The sequence below is a fragment of the Thamnophis elegans genome, chromosome 2 (assembly GCF_009769535.1).
Source record: "Thamnophis elegans isolate rThaEle1 chromosome 2, rThaEle1.pri, whole genome shotgun sequence".
Lineage (NCBI taxonomy): Eukaryota > Metazoa > Chordata > Lepidosauria > Squamata > Colubridae > Thamnophis > Thamnophis elegans.
Genome location: NC_045542.1, coordinates 119,143,911 through 119,164,682, shown reverse-complemented (window position 1 = coordinate 119,164,682; position 20,772 = coordinate 119,143,911).

Here is a 20,772-nt window from a genome sequence, read left to right as displayed (position 1 = left end):
AAAGAAAAAAAGATGCATTATGTTAAGCACACATTTTCCTTAAAAAATAATTAGGCAGTTACATTTTTCTAATATACTTTTGAAAAAAAATAACCTGTCACTGTAAATAGTAGAATTTTATCTGGATCTACTTAATTCACACTTTCCAAACTTATATTAGTATCTGAATGAAATCATATAACAAAACCCACACTGTAGAATTTTCCGACATGGATTCAAGTAAAAATAAACTTACAGACACGTCTGTAATGAAGGAAAAGTGTATAGACTAAGTGGTCTATTTTTGTAAATATAGTTATTAAAGCATAGGAGAAAATCACTTGCAATCATGAATAGTGAAAAATATTTTTTAAAAGACGCTTAAGGTTTTACATAACATATTTATAGTTACACAGCAGATGTAGAAATGGAGCCAAAACTGAGTTTTATTTGGGAAAATAAGGTGATCAAAATCAATTTTTATGCATTCTTAGCAGTGATTCTTCTAAAAATGTGGGCCATGTGGCCACTACAACATTTGAGGTTATTCTTGAGTGAATTTGGGGATTTGAATGAGTGGCTGATCTTATGCAGGTGTTTCATGTATAAAAGTGAATCATTAACGGAGGAAGTATGTACTCAAAAGGCCCTTCAGCATATCTTAAAGCTGTTCTTAAACAAAATAGTTGACAATATATCATGTTCCCAAACATGAATAGTTTTCATTTCAGGTTTATTTCACTATTTATTTTCTGACACTAAGAGAAGTTTGTATGCAATATGTAACAATATTTAAAGGGAGCTGTACACCTGAGAAAGGTCAGATGTTCAAATGTCAAATACCTCATAGATTGCAGACAAATGCCATTTATTTACAAATATACAAATACAATAGTAGAGTTGGAAGGGACCTTGGAGGTCTTTTAGTCCAACTCCCTGCCTAGGCAGGAAACCCTTTACCGTTTCAGACAAATGGCTATCCGACATCTTCTTAAAGACTTTCAGTGTTGAGTATTCACAACTTCTGGAGGCAAGTTGTTCCACTGATTATTTGTTCTAACTGTCAGGAATTTTTTCCTCAGTTCTAAGTTGCTTCTCTCCTTGATTAGTTTCTACCTATTACTTCTTGTTCTACACCCAAGTGTCTTGGAGAATAGTTTGACTCCCTCTGCTTTGTGGCAACCCCTGAGATATTGGAACACTGCTATCATGTCTCCCCTAGCCCTTCTTTTCATTAAACTAGACATACCCACTTCCTGCAACCATTCTTCATATGTTTTAGTCTCCAGTCCCCTAATTATCTTTGTTGCTCTTCTCTGCACTCTTTCTAGAGTCTCCACATTTTTTCTACATAGTGGCAACCAAAACTGAATGCAGTATTCCAAGTGTGGCCTTACCAAAGCATTATAAAGTGGTATTAACACTTCACGTGATCTTAATTCTATCCCTCTGTTTATGTAGCTTAGAACTGTGTTGGCTTTTTTGGCAGCTGCTGCACACTGCTGGCTCACATTTAAATGGTTGTCCACTAGGACAACCATTTAATTTATTTAATTTAAATGTTTGTGTACTCCTTAGATCTCTGACAGGGAACTCAAGGCTGCAAACAAAATCAATGATACTTTAAATAATCTTTAAGAACTCAAACAAATAATAGTAATAGATTTATCAAAACTGCTTATTATTGTTCAGTCACTAAGTTGTGTCTACTCTTTGTGATCCCATGGACCATAGCATGCCAGAACCCCTGTCCTCCATTCTTTCGCAGAGCTTACCCATGTTCATTGTGAAGATGACACGGTCTTGCCATCTCATCCTCTACCATCCCCTTCTCCTCTTGCCTTCCATCCTTCCCAACAAGGGTTTTTTCTGAGTAGCCTTCTCTTCTTATTTGGTGGCCAAAATATTTCATCTTCAGCTTCAGTACCTGTCCTTCTAAAGGACAGTAACAGTTGACTCCATTTAGATTCACTGATTTGGTCTCTTTGCAATCCAGGGATTATTAAAACTGCAGTTAACCATAAAAATGAAAGTTTGCTAAATTACTATTAAGTAACCAATCTGTATATCCTACCTAAAGTAATATCATTATGAGTTGGTCAAACCTGATTACCATACTATTCCATTAGATGGTAGGCAAAATTTCATTGGCAATACCCCATTTAACAGGAGTGGGATGAGGGAATTCACTATAGATGAAACACACAAACTGTGGAGAATTATATCATTAAAGTGGGGGACAGGTTCAGAGAGTTTTGAGGGTCACAAATAACACTGGGACTTCAGGTTTACCATGCCTACTGTCATAAGGCAGCTGTTCTGAAAATGGACAATAAGACATGCAGCTTCTATGCCATTAGTTTAACAATAGCACCACAACAAAATTTCACTAAAATCGGCAGGAAGTAAATGCAAGGCTCCTAATACATTTTGTTCTCAAGTGCCATATGGCGCAGTAAGTGAACTTTCTGAATACTTGCCCTTGTACAGTAGAAGGGTGAGAATGCCTTTGACAAGATCTTTCCTCAATAGGAATGGTCAATCTTTTTGGATTTTTTTGTTTCTTGTAATCCACATCTTTTGCAGTGTCAAATCAAAAAAGGACGAGAGCTAGGCTACAATTTTTAGAATTGAAACCCCACCTAAGATACTGGGTAATACAGGGAACAGGTTTTTCCTAATCAGGCTCCACTTCTACTAATACTAATAAGATTCCCCCCTTGCTTCTCTGGAATGCAAGCAAACATGATTAACTAAACCCCAATTTTTTTCTAAACCAGGGGTGGGCAATTAATATTCCTAAGGGGCTTTGTGAGAAATTGGGATTTTTGTAGAGGGCCAAATCAATAGTGTGACTGTGCATAGACACACACACATGCATGCACACAACTAAAATGCAAAAAAAAGCTCCCTTCAAAATAAAAGCAATGCAGTATACGTATGTATATTTGATTTCTACATTTGACTGAACTTATGTGGGTTGAACAGGGACAGCCAAAGGGCTGGATATGGGCCAGAGGCCATAACATGCTCAGGTCTGTTCTAGTCCTACTTATTTCTAGTCCTCTGTTCTTCCCTGCTCTACGATGCAAACAACTGTCCCTCAGTGCTATAAACAAACTGTTGGAAGTTCAGGGTAGCTGGTTCTGTACTCCCTTTCTTTATGGAAAAGTGAGTAAGAGGTTAAAGAATTGACCTTGGGGTAATTCCCTTAAGCCATGGAATTCAATCCACAAACACATTCCTCACACTGCGAAGGTGTGCTGAAGAAACAAAACATTTTTTCCCTCAAATATTATGCTCAAAAAAACAAAATTATCAATAACAGGGAACAATATTAGGGATCGTGGAAGTATATCCAAATGTGTGCGTGAAAGAGTGCGTTTTAAATACAGGAAGGTCTTTTTTTTATTGATTTGCTTGGAGCAAAGGGGTATTATGATGCTTGGATGTTATCCACAGTTCTGTTACAGTTTATGTTTTAAACTGCTATGCAGCAGCCAAATAAAAGCTGAAATTGATTTTTATGCTAACTCTGAAGTTGCCTTTCTGCAGTGTTATGGACTACATTAAGCATTCAATTTATGGCTTGCAGCTTCCCAAAAATATAAATGTTGCCTATTATGTTAAATAAACCTCTTACTGGAGCTATCCCTCTTTTGCTTTTTCTCACTTACTCTCCTAAATGGAAAATGAGTTTGTAGCATGGTTGCCATTTCCTTTGAAGTTTTTCGTTGCCAGATAGAACAGAAAATGGTTGAAGAGAGGTAAAAAAAAAATCCTTTCAAGGTGAATTATGAAGCAGCCAAACTGCTTCCATTCTGACTCCTGCTCAGCCATAATTCAATTTGATCCCAGTGAAATGATTCACCATTGTTACTGGCTGAAATAGCTATTTTTCTTCACCACAGGAATCTGGATCGGTGGCAGGCTTTAAGCTTCCAGGATATATTTTATTGTTTACTAGAATCCTGGGATCGACTGGTTGGCATCAGAGCAAAATAGAGAATGATGCACAATGAGAGGACCAAGCATACAATTAGTTTTTTTTTTTGTTTTTTTTTTTTTTAAAAGGATGTCAGAGCAGTGTTTCTTTTCTCTTTCAGGACCCTTTCTCACTTTAAAGAGAGAGTTCACTCCAAAAGAACTTACGTCTGTATGGGTTAAATGTATCAATGTTTACTGTATTAAAAATTAAAATGGATGAATTTGCAGCTGCTACCACTTCTCTCAATGGTTTGGTGGAATTTTAAACACTGTATTATTGTACATTGTACCAGTGGTGGGTTGACAATTTTTCTACTACTGGTTTGGGCACGCTTGCGTACTTGTGCCCCATGCACCCCAGGCAGGTGGGTGGAGCCTCCCACCGCTGCTACTACTAGTTCGCCCAATCTGGGCCAAACCGCCTCTGCATTGTACATAGATTGGCAAATAATTGTGATTATGGTTTTAAGGACCCCTGAGATTTAAGAACCTCTTTAAGAAACATTGCCTCAGAAAATGGGCTCAGCCTAAATAGCTGTTTCAGGGCTTGACTGATAGTTCTTCCATGTAGACAATACAGCTTCTTTCTTTCTTTCTTTCTTTCTTTCTTTCTTTCTTTCTTTCTTTCTTTCTTTCTTTCCTTTCTTTCTTTCTTTCTTTCTTTCTTTCTTCCTTCCTTCCTTCCTTCCTTCTTCCTTCCCTCCCTCCCTCCATCCCTCCCTCCCTTCTCTCTCTCTCTCTCTCTCTCTCACACACACACACACACACACACACACACTTACCTACCTCTAGTATGTCTTTTTCAAATAGGTTGCCAAGGAATAGCTAGAAAGACAAAAGTTACCAAGTCCAGATCTAGGAGGACTCCAAGAATGGGCAGGCTTAAGGGGCACTTTGATCCTTAAGGATTTGTTTCCTTTTTTATGTACCTCTTGAAGCAATCTATTTTTTATAAGATTCCTGGCTTTTGTCCTCTCTGCTTAACTGCCTATTCCATTTGTAGGCTGTGGCATACATGCAAATGCAAATGTAAATAAATAGGTACCACTTTGATGGGAAAATATCAGGGACATGAAAGGAGTCTCCATGGGCATCCCCTGGGAAATGGTGTTGTCACCGGTTAATCCTTTTAGGCTGTAAGTGCATCAATAGATGCTTCCAACATGAATGTAATAGTAATAGTAAGTTATGGTGTTATGGTGCAGCAGTTATAGCTTAGTCTCCTAGTAGCAATTCTCACCCCTTGTACTTTTTCATTTTGGAGGAGAGATTAACTTGGGATATTTGATGTTTAGAAATATGTCTGGAGGAGGATCACAGGATGGTGGTTGAGAATAATATTATTGTTACCTCCTTTTGAATTAGCATTGTTGTCATAATTATTATTTATTCTCATTTCTAGAAAGAGGTTTCCACTAGCCACATGGTATATTAGGGTTAGGTTTAGGGTTATAATGTTTTCGCGTCCCACTATGTTGTTTGTTGATGGCGCGCTTTTGTCAGTGTGCATTTGTCGGCGCACTTTTGTGGGCGCAATTTTGACATCGCGGTTTTGTTGCTGTGGTTTTGTCGGCGCGCATTTGTCTAGCGCGCATTTGTCAGTGAACCTTCTCCAGCGTGACATGACAATTGTACACTAGACAAATGCACAGCGACAAAACCGCGGTGACAAAACAGCGACATCAAAATCGCGCCGACAAAAGCGCGCTGAGAAATGTGCGCCGACAAAAGCGCGATTAGGGTTAGGGTTACTTGTTGTTTGTTTATTATTAGTTTTGTATGCCGCCCACTCCCGAAGGAGAGTTAGGGTTAGGGTTAAAACATTGTTTTCGCATCCCACTATGTTGTTTGTTGATGGCGCGCTTTTGTCAGCGCGCATTTGTCTAGCACGCATTTGTCGGTGAACCATTTTCCAGTACTAGGAAAATATTTCCTCCCCCTGCCAAAATATGATTGCAGCCCCTGCTGCCAAGAATCAGGGGGAAAAGACCCCAAGTGGCTTTATCTTCTTTTGCTGCAATGAAGAGCAAAAGAGATGATTCCTTCATGTTGTTTTAATAAATTTCCTCAATGAACAGTATTCCCTTCAAAATCAATGCTGTCCTCAAATGAAGGAAAAAGTTTCCTTTGTAAAATGGTTATTCTTAATTTTAATGAGGGAGCAAGACGGACAGCTTTCTTTTGGCTATAACAGTGGTCTGAAGGGAGTAAATACCAAGAAAAGTAATCCTGAGAATAAGATGGAGGGATCGTACCTAGATTTGATGTATAAGTAAATAAAATAAATTATGGTGGCCATGACCATGCAATTGAAACTCCGCCCCTTTTCCCACATGACATACGTACATTGAAAAGGGATTTGACCTACAGTATATCATGCAGAGGTCCCAGGCATTTTAACTTTTCTGACTCTGCTAGCAGATATTTTTTCAGGTGGATGACTCTAAGCTTCTGTCTGAGTGTTGTTTTTTATTAACAGTTTAATATAAGATCTCCCACTCCAATCTCTTATATCTGGAACTTCAAAGATGATGTAAACTGATCTATTGTTTTTCATTGATTCTGAAGTTTCCTCACAGTTTGCCTATCCCCAAGAAATTGTTACCATATAATCTCATTTTGCATGGGTTTCATTTCTATTAGTGGCAAAAAAAATGGATGAATTGAGTCTACTCTACTTAAAAGCCTCTTAACATTATTATTTTTGTTGGGCCTGACTTTCAGGTTCCCTATTCATTTCGTGGAGGGTTGAAAAGTACCTCTTCATTTCCAAGATTTGCAGCATTTGCTGTAAAGGCATTCAAATTATTTTCAACCTCATTTACCCTTACTGCCATTTAGTCATATTGATTTGGGATGACTTGTGCAATTTTGCTAGTCAAACAATGCATAGACTAATAAGATGATATCACAAACTCCCATCAATGTAATGCAATGGGTAACTACAGCCAATTGGATGAAAAAAACAAAACAAGGAAGATGACATTTTGGGAAAAAAAGAACATAGAAAGGAATAAAAATAACGTGCATTGGGTTGCAGTGATATTTTTTTCTTTTCTCTTCCTAATGAATATTGAGTTACAAGCATTTGCCAAGATCAAATATTAAGCCAGTTTTTGTGAAAATATATCAGATGGCTATATTACAGAAGATTACTATCTGATGTCTAGATCCATCAGGTATCTTGCCTGTGGCATAGTCAATTATGTGAATTATTCATTTCATCTTGCATCTTGCCTTAATGTTATCCCCCTACATGGTATTGTGCAGTTTTATTGGAAGCCACTGGTAAGCAATAGATTGATCGTGCCTTTAATACTGTCTTTTCCAATCCTTTGCTAAACATACACTAAGTGTTTTGTGATTCAAGCTTTTATCTCAGAATAAAGTAGTCAATATTGAGATGTTACAGAGCAGATAAGGATAATAGAATGATAAAATCAAAGAATTGGAAGAAGCCAATTAAAGCATCATGGCCAACTCCTTCCTCATTGCACAAAACAAATGAAGACATTAATTCAACATGCTGCCCTGCTTCCTCTTCATTATGATCTGGTTTGCTGTGTAAATATTGTAGTTATTTGTTCTTGACTAGACAAAACAGAACATTTTGATCAGAAACTATATATGTATTCTAGCTCTGGGGCACAACAAGGACCTGACTTTCTTGAACACTATCAAAGAAGAAAGGCTGGAAAGAGAATATAGACATCTACAGTTTTAAACCCAAATTGTCTGTCATTAATTAATTAATTAATTAATTAATTAATTAATTAATTCTATGCTCACAGACTCTGAGCAGTTTACATGATAAAAACAGAATAAAAACATACGAAAGCCAATCAAAACACAGGCAACCATAAAGCAATAAACCACCCAAAGTTGTGTCACTTGTGTTGTGTAAAACCAAAACTCAGGCGAACCCCACACACTTGGTCCTCCAGGGAAATTAGAGTGACTGATGCAAAGCATTCCATTACAAAACTTTCTGCTAAGGTCTGTCAGCACAAAATTTATCTTCCAGACATGGACTGGATTTCAGAAGATAAGCCATGCCCATTTGGAGCAACCAATACAGGCTTGAAGAGGAGCCACTGCAGCAATGAAGCCTTGTCAGTACGTTCCTGATGGGAAAAATAATGGGACATGCAGAAGAATTGGAGGAAGTTTATTGTATGTGTCAGATTGGTGATGCTTGATCCTAATAACCTGCTGCTATGCTCTCGGATTGTTGTTGTTAGTTGTGAAGTCGTGTCTGACCCATTGCGACCTTATGGACAACGTTCCTCCAGGACTTCCTGCCCTCTACCATCCTCTGGAGTCCATTTAAGCTCATGATGCTCTTAGATTATAAAATAAAAGTGTCTGAATAAATGACTGTTCAAGCATGTTTTGTGTCTACAGCCCTCATATATTCTAGGAGGCAACATGAAAAGACACGAGAAAGCCTTGCATTTCCACAGAACAGACAAGTGTGTGTAGAGACATGTTGACTTTTGTCCAAAATAGCATTTTTTGGTTAATTTTTCGGAAAGCTCATCCTGAGAACATTAGATTCCCAGGATTTCACCCTGAATAATAAAACACTCTATATTCTGTAATTGTGATGGAGTCTTTGGAAGTCAGTTTTTTTTTTTGAGGTGGTGGTGGTGGTGGAGTTGGGGCTTGAGAAAGTTTCTTATTTTTTGAAAGGACCCCTAAAATATATGAAAGAATGATTTTAAAGGCTAGGGATGGAATAGGGAAGAAATTATTCTTGCTTTGCATTGCTTTATTCAAGCTCAATCTTTCCCATCACTTGTTGAATAACAAAACTAAGAATGATCTTTGAGATTCTAAAATTAGTAAATGACACAACTAATTTTGATACTACATTTCAATATTGTTTTCTTCAGTTGGGAGCTACATACTCTTATTTGTTTCTCTTTCTTAACAGATTGATTTATTCAGCTCTGATATGTCACCCTGTGCTACGTTGAAGTCAGGAACTCTGGCTAAATACAAATATACTTCCATAAACAGGTTTATGGAAGAATTCACAGGTAAAACTAAAATTAGCAAGAAAGAGACTAATGCAATGACGCCTAGCCTTTTTGCCGCTGTGCGCCGAAAGCACACCCATAATGTAATGCACGCCCCCTCAAACCTCCATACATGTACGTGCAAACCCCGCACATGCACCCCACCCACGCACATGCATATGCAATCCCCTGCACTCCTGAGGCAGCACATGCATGCACTACCATGGCATGTGCACATGTGCCCTGCATGCACCATGCACATGCGCACCCCATGCACATGAAGGAGCTGAGCTGGAACAATGACTCACATGCCCACAGAGAGGGCTCTGTGGGCATGTGAGTCATCACGGGACTAATGTGTTGTTGAATAGATTAAAATAATATCCTATACAATGTATAATATTTTAAAGTATATTTCTAGGCATAGAATACTATACCATTGTTGCAAAAATTTGAATGACCAGAGAATGGCAATAACTGCTTAGAGTTTTCGGTATGTTTTAATGGTCACTCAGATTTTTGCAATCCAGATATGATATGACTTAGTACTTAATAAAGAGGGCTACAAAATAATCTATGGTTATATTATTTAGAGATATATTCCCTTTGTTAAATATAACCTTGACTAAAATGGGTGTCCAAAATCAATGTAAGCTGTAACTATGAAGGTACATCTTAATTTTGGCTGTAGGTGCCTGCCTAATTGTTCCTGGAGGATGTTCAAAATGATACACGCTTTCTCTCCTCCCCAGCCTATCACCAAGCCTGTTGACTTTGGGATGTTTTTATCCAATGTAAAAACAGCAGAGGTAACCCTTAACTTACAACAGGGGTGTCAAATTCATGGCCCACAGGCTGGATGCATCACACACTGGCTACACTCACACCCAGTTTAGTGGAGGGGGGAAAAGTCACAATATGTCATGTGACGATGCGAGTTTGACACCCCTGACTTACAACAATTGGGACTGGAATGGCCATTGCTAAGTGAGTGTTTGTTAAGTGACTTACGCCCAGTTTTATGACAATTTTTGCACAAATTACAAATTACCCTGATCATTAAGTGAATCACATTGACTTCAAATAGTCACTAACAAATGGTCATAAGTCATGGACTATCTGTATTTTCTTGCTATATGCATGATTTAAATTGCTTCAGTGGTAATTGTGACAGGGCTTGAATCTGCCCAGCTTCTGTTGGCTACTTTCAGCTGCTGTGAATTCATCCCCTTTCCCCTTTACTGCTAACTTCCCACCACCTCTACATCAGCTTATCTTTTTATAGAAACCTGTAAGCGACAATCTGGAGATACGGCCAGTACATGCATTCTTATTCCTATTCCATTTCTTTTGGAAATGCATATGCATAAAGACAATTTCTCAAAAAGTCTTTGTGGCTTTTCTATTCTCTCTCCCACTCACTTCTCTTTCTTTGTAGGAAAGAGGAAGATCTACACACACACACACACACACACACACACAGAGAGAGAGAGAGAGAGAGAGAGAGAGAGAGAGAGAGAAATGAAAGGCAGAGTGAAAAAGGAGATCAAATCCAAACATTTTGGAAACATTTTCCAATGTGAATTGTCAAAGTGAAAGTTTAGCAGTCTGTCTGAATACATCAGTGCTGTTTTCTGAAGGAAAATAAAACAAGAATTACCATACCCGTTAGGCTGCTTTGAGAATTTATCTTGCTAGCTGCCTACACAGAGGGTAAAGTATGATTGGTTACAATCCAGGTTCCCACCCCTTGGGAATGCTAATAAGCTTATGTTCACAGCTCAGACCCCAGCCCTACCTCAGCTGGCCTGGCTCTGGGCAGCGTGGTTTGAATGTCTGCAAAGGCTGATCTTTCTAACTGATGCTCCTCTATTGTCCCTGGGAAGGCAAAGCAAAGGAGGCTGCCAGTTGTGAGGGGGGATTAGGCCATGAAAAGCTTCCTTTTTTTTCCAGTTAAAACTCATCACAAACTAAATGTGTTTGGCTCCTGCTTAACCCTCTGGTGAATTGTTTCATAAAAAATGGCACCTTGGTGTTGCATATATATTACCCCTCTGCATCTTTCCGAGCATATTTATTCAGTTTACTAGTCAAAACTAGTTTCATGCTACACTAAGCCCAGCAGAGTCAACACCTAGCCTATGAAAATCAAGCTATCTCTTGTCTCCCTGCTTCACACATCAGCAGCAGCCAAAGTCAGATAATGGAAAGCAAAAACGTTGACCCTTGGTGATTATTGCTCACACTTTCATGATGCAGCAGACAGAAATGAGTTAAAATGGAAACCAATTGGTGGGTGATCCCTTTCCCCCCCATAATGAGCGAACAGAGATAATGAATTATGAGGTAATACAGCTGGATGAAGTGTTGGGTAAGATGAATAAGAAGCTGATGCAGGAGTGAAATCCAGTAGGTTCTGACAGGTTTTGGAGAACCGGTAGTAGAAATTTTGAGTAGTTTGGAGAACTGGCAAATGTCACCTCGGGCTGGCCGCAGAGTGGGGTGGGAATGGAGATTTTGTGGTATCCTTCCCCTGGAGTGTTGTGGGAATAGAGATTTTGCAGTATCCTTCCCCTGCTACGCCCACCAAGCCACACCTACCAAACCACGCCAGTCCCACCAAGCCCACAGAACTGGTAGTAAAAAAAAATGAATTTCACCACTGAGCTGATGGATAGAAGAAGCCACTTTGTTTTGAGCCAGTCACTCCCCTTTCAGGCCAATCCACCTCACTGGGTTGTTGTGGAGAAAATAGAAGGGTTTGAGTTAGATTTGGCCGACTGTGTGACCTACCTTAACAATAGTTGTGCCAGAATGGAGAACTGAGCTTTGAATTCATGGAACTGTAGTGGTAGAAACTGAAACTCGGCCACATTTGCCTGACAAGTTCCCAAGTTTTCTTCTTCCATAAAACAGTTCCTGTTTTTAACCTTTTGTTCCAGATTCTTCATAATATGTTAAATTTTCTTTTTGTAATAGAGGTTGTATTCCATTACACATTTTTCCTTCACTCTGAAGCCTTCTGGCTACACTAGCAAATCTGGAAAAGTCCAATGGAAGTTGTTCCCTCAAGATGCCTTTGCTTGGAAGTCCATAGAAGAAATCAAAAAAGAGCATGGAACACTGGACATGCAATTGCATAATGTTAAATGGGTCATTCCTAGACATGCTGCATCACAATGCTCCTTCTCCCAACCAATCTATGATACCAAACAATGTTGGATGAGGTTTGAATTAGAATCAGAATGGGAGAAGGGTGAAAAAGGCAGATCATATTTGCTTTTGTTGCATCATTGCAGTGACTATATCAATTAATAGGACTATTAGCCAGTCCCTAAACAAACATAAGAGTGAATCATTATGATGGGCTGGACTGTAAGTTCTCATCAAAATGCAGTGTGCCAATGCCCTCTAGGGTTAGCAATTGGGTATCCTCATGACTGCCTACCTTACTCACATCAGCATCCAATTAGATATACTTCAAAGAAACTTCTGCAAATCCTGCACTTTGGGGTGGCTTAAGAGTTGAGGCAAGAGGCCAATGATTTTTGGTAGCAATGCTGATATTGCAGAATAGATTCCCACCTGGGGAGATCAGTCTGCTTCCTCTTTGTTGGTCCTTTGGAAGATCAAATTGTTTTGGAGAGCTTTCCAACATACAAATATTGCCATTTTAATTGTTTTTTATTTGTTGTTCATATTTCTTCACATTTTTCTATTGTTTTGTGGTTGTTTTATCCTAGTAGGGATATTTTAATCTGGTCAGTCTATTTATGTAATTCATTGAATTGTTTTGATTGTTGTGGCATAGAAATATGATCAATTAATAAATTGCATCACAACTCACTATATTTCAGGAAATATAATAGGAAGTGGTCAAAAAATACTCCACAGATAAATATGGCAGAGAATCTATTAAAAACTGGGAAAAGATATTTAAATGTTCTGAAGTGTCTGCAAAATACCTGCAAAGATCAAAATCATACAAGCCATGATATTCTCTGTGACACTCCATGGAAATGAACATTGGATTTTTCAAAGAATCAGGACAGGAAGAATATCAAGGCCTTTGAACTTTGGTTCTGGAAAAGACTTTTTAAAACACTGTGGATAGCCATGAAAACAAACCAGTGGATCACTGAATAAATAAACCCAGAGTTCTCACTTGTAATACAAATGATTAAGTTCTAATTATCCTACTTTGGACACATTATACAAAGACTAGTTCTCTGAAAAAGACTCTAATGTTTGGAAAGGTAGAAGGAAAGAGAAGAAGAGGATAAACAGCAGGAAGGTCTCAGTTACGATGGTAATGAGTACACGACTGGAGACTTAAAAGAACAGGTTAGGGATAGCCTCCAAGCCAATCTATCCCTAACCTGTTCTTTCAAGTCTTCAATAGCCCATACAATCCTTGTTTCTAAACTACTAGAAGCCATCCAATTACTCAAATCCATAGCAGTCATCCACTGTAAAGTCCACCAAATGGATGATTCCTTAATCACAAAAGGAAATATGTAAATATGCTCATGGCACAGCCAAGTGGGTAGCTACAGAACTCCTCCCACATGATATTGCAGCCCCAGCAATAAGAGTTGACCCTGAGATTACTTACGGAGACTTCCTAGAGGAAGGGGAAGCAAAAATGTGGGGGGGAAAATTAGGTGCAGTTTTTACAGAAGGGTTTTGGAGAGTCCCAGATGGTAGACCAATACCACATGGTACAACACTGTCTTGGTGAAGTTCCCCTCCTACAGTTCCTACAGAGTCAGCATATTGCCCCCAACAACAATCACAAGCCACTTGGTGCACATAAACAATAGAATTAGTCAATAGGGAGTGGTCAGCCTTCTCCAATGTGTCACCTTCCAGGTGTCTTAGACCAAGACTGCCACCATCAGTCCAATGGAAGCCTGGGTAAGACTTTTTTCCTTTCTCATGAAGTGTGCACAGAAATAAGCATTATATTTTAGGCAAAAACACATGCAGATGCAGCAGACATTAAAATGCTTAGTGTGTCCTATATACAGTATATATTTATGCTGTTAAACTTCCAACTGTGCTTGATGGGGCTTATGTGGAAGCAGACATCCATGGAATAACAACCTTGCTTTTTAGTTTATCCATCCTTGTCTGAGAGAACTTTTACAAATGCAAACATCTCAGGAAAACTATATTGGAATATTATCAATCCTAGCAATAATCCTACTATGAGTGGCAAGAACAAAAGTTCTCCATCTGGTCAGTGCTGTCCTAAGCAATGTTCCCTCTAATTTTTTTCAGTGTGTATGGAAAAGTATAGTGTTTGAGTAGCTCACTTTCATGCCTGAGCACCTGAATTTCTTTTAGCCATAATTGCCATCAGAGCAGATGTTGGGGAGGGGGGCAAGGAGGAAAAGGGTCCCCTCCCTCTCCCTCAGACCCCCAGAAAGGAAGGAAGGGAGGGGAGGGGAGGGAAAGGAAATGGGAAAGAAGAAAGGAAAGGATGAAGAAGGGAGGGAAAGGGAAGGGAAAAGAAAAAAAGTAGGGAAAAGGAAATAAGGAAAGGAAAGGAAAAGAGAAAGGAAAGGATGAAGAAGGGAGGAAAAGAGAAGGGAAGGGAAAAGGAAAAGGAAAAGGAAAAGGAAAAGGAAAAGGAAAAGGAAAAGGAAAAGGAAAAGGAAAAGGAAAGGAAGATAGAAGAAGGGTAGAAAGGGAAAGGAAAGAGTGTAGAAAAGATGTGGAGACTTTAGAAAAAGTGCAGAGAAGAGCAACAAAGATGATTAGGGGACTGAAGACTAAAACATATGAAGAACAGTTGCAGGAACTGGGTATGTCTAGTTTAATGAAAAGAAGGACTAGGGGAGACATGATAGCAGTGTTCCAATATCTCAGGGGTTGCCACAAAGAAGAGGGAGTCAAACTATTTTCCAAGGCACCTGAGGGTAGAACAAGAAGCAATGGGTAGAAACTAATCAAGGAGAGAAGCAACTTAGAACTAAGGAGAAATTTCCTGACAGTTAGAACAACTTGGAACAACTTGCCTCCAGAAGTTGTGAATGCCCCAATACTGGCAGTCTTTAAGAAGATGTTGGATAGCCATTTGTCTGAAATGGTATAGAGTTTCCTGCCTAGGCAGGGAGTTGGACTAGAAGACCTCCAAGGTCCATTCCAATTCTACTATTGCATTGCATTGCATTGCATTGCATTGTATTGTATAGACGGATATATGGTAGTCTTTCTCAGCTTTGATTTCACTGTGTATCTAAAGAAACCTACATATGTAGTTGATGTTGGACTTTATTCATTTTTAAAGCATTTACATGCCTGCAAAACTCAGAACATGTGACTTGGTGGTATAAAAAGAACACAAAAGAAACATAACTAATGCAAAACACCTTATTAAAAGTTACTAAAACAATTGTAGGAAGTTAGCACTTAACCCTCTCCTAGAAAAATGAAATATCCTGGGAAATATTGAAAAGGCAGAATATTATATTTCCCTGGATCAGAAATGGAAAGACATGTTTTTAGGCAGGAAACAGACTCAATCTTAATAGCCCCACCTTTGTTAATGGGCCATTTAAAAAGCCTGGGCCAGTCTATTCCACATAACAAAGATCCTTCCCCTTCAGCTCCAGGATGATGAGATTAAGGAAGGATAGTATGAACCCTTTACCTAACTCACCACACGACATCTGGGAACTCAACCAAACTTGGACGCAAAACACAGCATAGAGAGTTGCCCCTGCATGGCCCCATGGGAGTCCGACAACCAATCAGAATACATTTCTTACACAGGAACAGGAAACAGAGAGGTGGGGTCGAACAGAGTATAAAAAACCCAGCAAGTCCCTTCTTTTCTCTCTTTTCTACTTTACAGAACATCTGGAAGTATGTGACCCCCCTTTTCTGTTCAGGAGCTCAAGCCATGTGATCATGTCCACCATTAAACCATATTTCCAAACCGCCTCCATGTTTCCAGTGTCTTTCCCCACTTGGAACTGAACCCAGAAAGACATTCCATCCAACACAATAAAGTGGCAATCAGAACTACTTTCTGGTTCTTTATTCATCAATTGGGCTTATAGGCAGGTCAAATGATGGGCTGCCATGAGCCCAGTGGAGTCAATGTTGGAAAACAAATAAATAAATAAATGAGGTCTGCATTTTCTGCTCAGTGATCAAAATAAAATATTTTGATTTGAATGATGTCCGTACAAACCGATCGAGTGAGATACTCCTTTTATGTCCCAACTGCTAAATCTAATGTAGCAATCAATATTTCACCCCCAAAAAAGTTTGCCCGGTTTATTTTGTAGCCCACTTCTCTCTTATTTTGGAAGAGCATCCAAATGTTTAATGACATCCAAATGTAAAATGCAATGAAAATTACAACTGAAGTCTGCAGCATGTTGAGCAGTTTCTTCAGGTTTCCCCATCATCTTGTTTAATATGTTTGCCTTGTTGAGAAAAGCACTTCTCCTGAAAGCTTCATCTCAAATGTTAGTTTTCACTTTTTGTTATGTTTAGCATGCAATTGGCAATTGGCACCTGCATTTGAATGGAACTCAGCATGGCCTCTGCTATTGATTAATTTGTGCTAATTAAAAACAGCAGTGATTCTGTGGGGGGAAAAAGATGTGTAAGTGTCAATAAATTACAGGAAATTTCTCAGATTAAAGTTTGCCAATTTCTGCCTCAAAATAACTAAACAAATGTTAATGGCCTTTCCCAAAGAACTGGAGGCTTCCGCAGGGATTCTGGAAGAACCGCAAAACTGTTTGTCAAGCCTCTTATTGAGTTATTTAGGGCTAGTTCCTTACAGCTCCCTCCTTCTCCCTGGGATGTGTCCAAGGAAAATTCACACTTTTCACACTAGATCTGAAGTTGAATTATTGGTTAGTGTTTTCTTTCAGATGGAAAGAGGTGGAAAAACAGGCTCTTTAGCTATGAGAAACTCACCTTCTAACAAAATACTCATGATGGCTTGTCAACTTCATGTATTTATTATTAAATTTGTATGCCACCCTTCATGCTGTCCAAACTGATTCTGGGCAGTGTATGTTGGGGGTTGAAGATAACATTCAATCCCTTTTCAGGCCTGCTAAAGGAATTGACCTTATTACCTAGCTCCTGGTGGAGAGTTTGGAGTTTTTTCTTTGTTTTTTAATGGTGATAAGTCAAATATATTCTACTCTAAAGTACATAATATATATTAAGCACACTAAAATATACTCTCATTTATCTATAATTGGGAAGAGGCGGGGTAGGGACAGAGGAAGTAAACAGCAAAGTGCTTTCACATAGCTGCAAAGGAACTTCTCTAAGAATATTAGAACTTGAGGCCATCTAATGAAGGTAGAAGGTTGAATATTCATGAAAGAAAACACTTTCTCAGTCAGACCACAATGACATAATGAAATTTGTTCTAATGGTGTCCACCATTATGAACAGTAAGAGGAGGTGCTCTAATTTCTCAAGGAGACAGGATCTATGGTTCTAGTCATATCAGGGGCTACTTATAGCTCCATATTAATTGTTATTAACACAAACGGAAAATACAGTACATGTGGAGAACGCACTTTTGTAGAAAACACAATGTGATAATTATGTTGGTGTTGATGTTTCTGGTATTGTTTTTATGAAATGCACACTTACATTTTTGTGGAACAGGTTTTGCCTCACTGTTTCTGTGATGTTTTAATTGTATTTTTTAAACACTTGTTAATTGGATGTTACTGTTGTTGCTTTTTTTTACTGTTTGTGGTGAGCTGAAATAAACTATTTCAGGAGCGGTAGGAGGCACATTTTAAACACACACCAGAAGCAACTAAGTAATAATCGTCTCCAGAAGTTCTTAGCTGGGTGGGCTTAATAATCATCCCAGCTTCCTATATGATTGCTAGTTCATGGGGACCACAGACAGGTCAAACTCACATCAGAAGAAGGGAGGGTGGAGCCCTAACACAAAAATATAGCAAATGGAAAGGCAGGCAAGCAGCCAGGAGGTAACTCAATAGTCAGAAAAGATTAGATGAGAAAGGCAGGACACAATATGAGTCTATAGAATTGATTTGGAGAATTTATATCTAGACCAAATCAGTGAAGAGCATCATTTGGGATGATGAGATAGACTTAGAAATCTATTCATCTATTCTCTGCCAGACCATCCCTTCTCTGATAGAAGAAAGCTTGTGCAGCTCTATGGAAGAAGAACTGGTAGGAATTTGAAAAAGACTCACATTTGCATTTTTATTGAATAAGTTGGATACCCAAAGAGATTGTTTTGAGTTTATGAATAGTTAACATCTGAAAGATGCTTGTTGTTCATCCCTTAGCAGCAATTATTTCCCAAAATCTCTGTGGTCCCAAGCTAACTATAAAGTGGTTCAAGATGTAGATGTGGTTCATTCTTCAAAACAGTGGTTCAAATCTGGCTAGCTTAGATGTCCAGTGCACTTTCAAAGGGGAAATCAAATTCATGTCTGAACATGGTATGGACATTTCTTGGCTCTTTTCTGGGTGGCCAAAGATCAATTTACATAAAATACTATAGATATAGGTGAGATTGCAGGGGGAAATGTTAAAATCCACGAACATAAAAGATTATGAGAAAGTCCAAGACAGTCTTCAGATGCTGATCTGTACATTCCATATTTAAAGCTCCATTTCCTCCTAGCTATCACAGACAGCTGTGGAAAAGAGAAGGAGGTGGGAGGAGGTCTTGTTTGAAACACGGTTCAACCCAGCATTCCTTTCACTGATTATCTTTCAAAGCTTTTTCATAGGGGAGGGAGAAACAAGTGATGTACAAAGAGTGAAAAGCTAAGATCAGCAATAATTACGTTGGCACAGTATTTCATTGGCAGCTGGCACTCACTGCTCTATCGCCTTATCTGGAAGACTATGGAATTAATGATCACATTTCCAATCACTGATGACTATATATCAGATACTTGGCAGTTTCTTCTTTGGCTCTGTGAGGCTGTCACCATGTGGAAGAAATGTATTTAGAGAATAGTCAAACATCACACTGGGGTTATGGGAGAAATAGCCCAAATCAAACTAAGACTAGGGAGGAAATTTGCCATTCTCTTGCTATCACACCAATTCTAATGCCATTTATCCAGAACATCTCAGTAATTTTATGGGATGTATTTCTGTCTTCAAGCAAAATTAGTTATTTCTCTTGTCTCCAGGGGTATGTCAGCTCCTGAAATACATGTAGCTACATCTTCCATTGGAGAGCGGCTGCTTGAAGAAATGGGAACAAGACAAACATGTGCATACACCACTAATAAAATGCAAGAATAAAGACACACCTCAGTTCCATTGACCTTTCAAATGCAACAATGGACAGGCAATGAAAATCTGCACATTAGAGAAACTATATGCTGCATGAAGGTGATTCTATGCATTCAATCTATGCATACAATCTATGCAATCTGTGCATGAAAGTGATTCTATGCATGCAATCTTATAGAAGGATGGTAGAGACAGAAGTGCATTATACAATATTATTCACAGAAGGCCAACTAGAAGGATCAAAGGACTTGAAATTAAATCCTTCTAACCAAGACACAACTCAAATAAACAATACACAAAGACAGAGGGACAAATGAGAGTAGAAATGTATTAGAGGTGAGAATTCACCGTTGAGTAACACCATTAGACCACAACGTTGGAAAAACTTGAAAAGCTGATAGGTAATCCGTTATAACTACCTGCATGGAATTAGCAACCTAGTTTCATACTAGGTAAGGCGAGATGAGCAATGGGAGATGAAAATATGTAAAGAGCTTTATCTAAAAAAAAAAGAAAGAAATTGCATATGTTTAACTTAAAGACAATTGATAAAGATATCATTATCAGTTTTTAAGTATCTAAAGGGATGTAATCTAAGGTAAGGTCAAGACTTATTTTCTACCACCATGACTAAGGAACTGGGATAATGGATTTAAGATACAACTTCTGACTGAAAGAGAAAACAGCAGTTTGATGTTGGAAGGTATCACTTTGGGCATTCAATTCAGCCTTCTGCTCAGTACAGAAATTAAAGTATTCATGACAGATAGTTATGTTGCCTCGAATTAAATATACCCAATAAAGTGGATGCTCCCCCTGCACCCTCAGACTTTCTCTGGATTATTGGTTCCACTATTAATCTGCTTTTATTGTTTAGATGGTTCCTCCCCCCCCCTCTAACATTGAAACAGATTCTGCCATCCTAAATTTAATACCATTTTCCCATGTCCTTCCCACTGGGATTAAAAACTGTCCTTGATCCTCTCTTTGAAGTGTGCTATCATATCCCTTCTCTGCCATTTTTTTCCCCACAGATCAAACATACCTATGAAATCTCTCAATCTCTCTTTATAGGATTTTATTTTCTGGTTCCCTGATCATCCTCATTGCTCTTCTCTGATTCTGTTTGTTTTATTTGAATCTATTTTAGAGCATTATGCCTGGTAGAAGGTAATAGTCAACATGGAGAATGAATAATTCAGAATAAAGTGGAACTATTCTTTTCTGTGATCATAAAAATATATTTTGATTAATTCAGCTTGGAGTACCATTCCATTTTTGGTAGCTGGATCACACAGCTGATTCATTTGCAACTACTATTCCAAGCTCTCTTTCACAGGTACTACCCCTAAGCCAAATGTTCCCTATGTTATATTTGTGCATTTGATTGTTGTTTCATAAATGAAAGCAATTGTATTTGTCTTTGCCAAAACTCATTGTTATTTTCAGCCTATTTCTTTAGCCTATTAAGTTTGCTTTAAATTTTATTTCTGTCTTC